The sequence below is a fragment of the Gossypium hirsutum genome, chromosome A08 (assembly GCF_007990345.1).
Source record: "Gossypium hirsutum isolate 1008001.06 chromosome A08, Gossypium_hirsutum_v2.1, whole genome shotgun sequence".
NCBI classification, from domain to species: domain Eukaryota; kingdom Viridiplantae; phylum Streptophyta; class Magnoliopsida; order Malvales; family Malvaceae; genus Gossypium; species Gossypium hirsutum.
Genome location: NC_053431.1, coordinates 10,269,043 through 10,272,411, shown reverse-complemented (window position 1 = coordinate 10,272,411; position 3,369 = coordinate 10,269,043). Strand labels below are relative to the sequence as shown.

The 3,369-nt window shown below is 36.0% G+C and overlaps 1 pseudogene; it reads left to right on the top strand.

The window, feature by feature from the left end:
• Positions 1-2,300: 2,300 nt before the first annotated feature.
• LOC121205806 (uncharacterized) lies at positions 2,301-2,399 on the top strand (annotated as a pseudogene).
• Positions 2,400-3,369: the final 970 nt, after the last annotated feature.

Here is a 3,369-nt window from a genome sequence, read left to right as displayed (position 1 = left end):
CCATAATGTCTTCCACGAGTTCATCAAAAATGGCCAAACATGCATCGCTAAAAAGTAGCAGGAGCATTACATAATCCAAAAGGCATTCGTCGTTAAGAAAATGTACCGTATGGACACGTAAATGTCATTTCCTCTTGGTCTTCAAGAGCTATCGGGATTTGGAAATAACCAGAGAGTCCATCTAGGAAGCAATAATACATATTTCCAGATAATCTTTCCAACATCTGATCAATGAATGGTAGGGGAAAGTGATCTTTTATTGTGGCATCTTTCAATTTCCTATAGTCAATGCAGACTCTCCATCCCGTGACTGTTCGTGTTGGAATTAATTCGTTCTTCTCATTGTCCACGACAGTTATGCCTCCTTTCTTAGGAACAACCTGCACAAGACTCACCCAAGAACTATCAGAAATAGGATAAATAATTCCAGCATCTAGAAGTTTAATTACCTCAGCTTTTACGAATTCTTTCATGTTAGGATTCAATAGTCTTTGAGCTTGCACACAGGGTTTGAATTCATCTTCCATTAAAATTTTATGTGTGCAAAAAGAAGGCTTAATCCCTCTTATGTCAGAAATCTTCCAAGCTATGGCTCTTTTATGCTCCTTTAATATTTTAAGTAACTCGTCTTTTTCGGTTAGCTATAAATCTAAAGCAATAATTACTGGTAATGTGGAATTATCTCTAAGAAATGCGTATTCTAAGTGATCTGGTAATTACTTTAATTCCAATTTTGGTGGTTCTTCAACAGAGGGCTTTAATTTTAATTCATTATTTACCTTAATACCCTCGTAGCTCTTCTATCTCAGTGAAGGCTCATTGGAATTTAGTTCAAATTTTATCTCACCTATCTCAAAATCATCATTATTTACCTCCTCTCCTTGGGTAAGACACAGTTCCAACATGTCCTTATGTACGATTTCCTGTAAAGAGTCTTGAGTAGCATGATCAATAGAGTCAATAAAATAACATGAGTCATTCTATTCCCTAGAAAATCTCATGGCATCATAAATTTTAAAAATAATCTCTTTGTCACCTACTCTAAGCACAAGTTTACCACCACCCACATCAATAACAGCCCTAGCAATGGCTAAAAATGGACGACCTAAAATTAAAGGCACCTCAACATCCTCATCCATGCCAAGCACAACAAAATCAACAGGAAATATAAATTTATCTACTTTTACAAGTATGTCCTCTATAATACCGCTAGGATATTTAACAGATCTATCAGCTAGTTGAATACTCATCCTAGTGGGTTTTGGTTCCCCAAGACCAAGTTGTTTAAACATATATGACATCAAATTAATGCTAGCGCCTAAATCAGCTAGTGCCTTCTCAACATTCAAACTACCAATTAAGCAGTGAATAGTAAAACTTCCTAGGTCTTTCAGTTTGGTTGGTAGTTTATTTTGGAGTATGGCTGAGCATTCCTCGTTGAGTTCCACTGTAGACAAGTCTTCAAACTTCCTTTTATTTGTTAGAATCTCCTTTAAAAAATTTGCATATGTAGGCATCTGCGAGATAGCTTCAACAAAAGGTAAACTAATATGTAATTTTTTAAAAAGTTCGAGAAATTTACCGAATTGTGCATCCATGCGGTCTTTCTTCAACTTTGTTGGGTATGGGATTGTTAGTTTATATTCCCTCAGCACCGGTTTTTCATTGTTTTTGGGTTCTTCTCCTCACCTTCTTTTCTATCAGGTTCTGGTTGCAGCTTCTTTTCAGATTTAGCTAACACCTTCCCACTCCTTGATGTAACTGCTTTCACATGCTCTTTTGTATCAGGTTTGGTATTGCTAGGTAAGCTCCCTGGTGGTCTTTGATTTCCTTGGCCTCCCCATGAGAAATTTGGGTGGTTCCTTCAACCTGTATTGTAAGTGTTACTATAAGGATTATTTTGAGGTCGAGGATTATTACCCATAAAGTTCATTTGCTTATTCTCCATGTTAGGGCCGTAGGATGGATAGTCTAAATTGTTCGTTCCACCTCCACTTGCATCGCACTGCATTACTGGATGAACCTATGGAGAACCGAGTAAACCATCAATTTTTCTATTCAAAAGTTCTACCTGATTAGAGAGCATAGTAACTGAATCAACATTAAAAACGCTGGCTGCTTCGGTCAGCTTTGTCCTCATGACTTGCCACTGATAATTATTCAGTGACATATCTTCTATAAACTCATAAGCCTCTTCAGGTGTCTTATTGTTAATAGTTCCACCAGCAGCTGCGTCAATCATCTTTCTAGTCGAGGAATTCAAACCGTTGTGAAAAGTTTGAACTTGTAGCCAAAGGGGTAACCCATGGTGAGGGCACTTTCTCAATAGATCCTTGTATCTCTCCCATGTATCGTAGAGTGTTTCTCTGTACAAAAGAAGAAATACAATTCCTTAGTTTAGCCATTTTAGCCGGCGAAAAATATTTTAGTAAAAAATTTTCGGTTATTTGTTCCCAAGTAGTGATTGACCCTCGTGGTAACAAGTTTAAACACTGTTTAGCTTTGTTCCTCAATGAGAATGGAAACAACCGAAGGCGAATGGCATCATAAGAAACGCCATTGATCTTAAAAGTGTCGCAAAATTCCAGAAAATTTGCTAAATGAATGTTTGGATCTTCGTCCTGCAAACCATCAAACTGAACAAACTGTTGTATCATTTGAATCGTGTTAGGTTTCAGTTTAAAATTATTTGTAGCAACAGCAGGCCTAACTATACTCGATTCAATTCCTGTTAAAGTAGGTTTAGCATAATCATACATAGTACACGGAGCAGAATTTTGATTTACTGGGTTTACAACAACCACAGGATGTAACGAATTATTTTGATTATCAGCCATCTCCTCGGTTGTGGTGTGAATATCGTCCTCTATGTATCGTAGGCTTCGCCTTATTTCTCTTGGGTTTCTGCGAGCTATGCTTTTGATTTTATTATCAAAAAGTAGAGGTCCTGATGGGTTTCTTCTAGTCATAAACTATAAAAACCTGCCAGAAGTAAATAAAAGAAAATTTAGTAATTTAAGCAAAATAAAAAATTAAATTAAATTGCAATAAAAATAAAAAAATGGCTAAAGTAATAAAAATTAAGTGTTCCTAATATCTTAGTCCCCAGCAACAGTGCCAAAAACTTGATGATCGTGAAACTAACTAAAAATTCGACTTAAGACAAACGCACCTATCGAACAGTAGTATAGTTATGGTGAGACCGAAAATATCGTATCCACGAGGACTAAAAATACTAGTAATTACTATCTTTTTATTATCTAGCCCAAAAAATTAAGAGAATGTTTTGTTTAAAACTAATTATCTAATTAACAAAGATTACGACAGAGATTAAAGTTGGAGAATACTTTTTGGAAAACCGATGGAGAA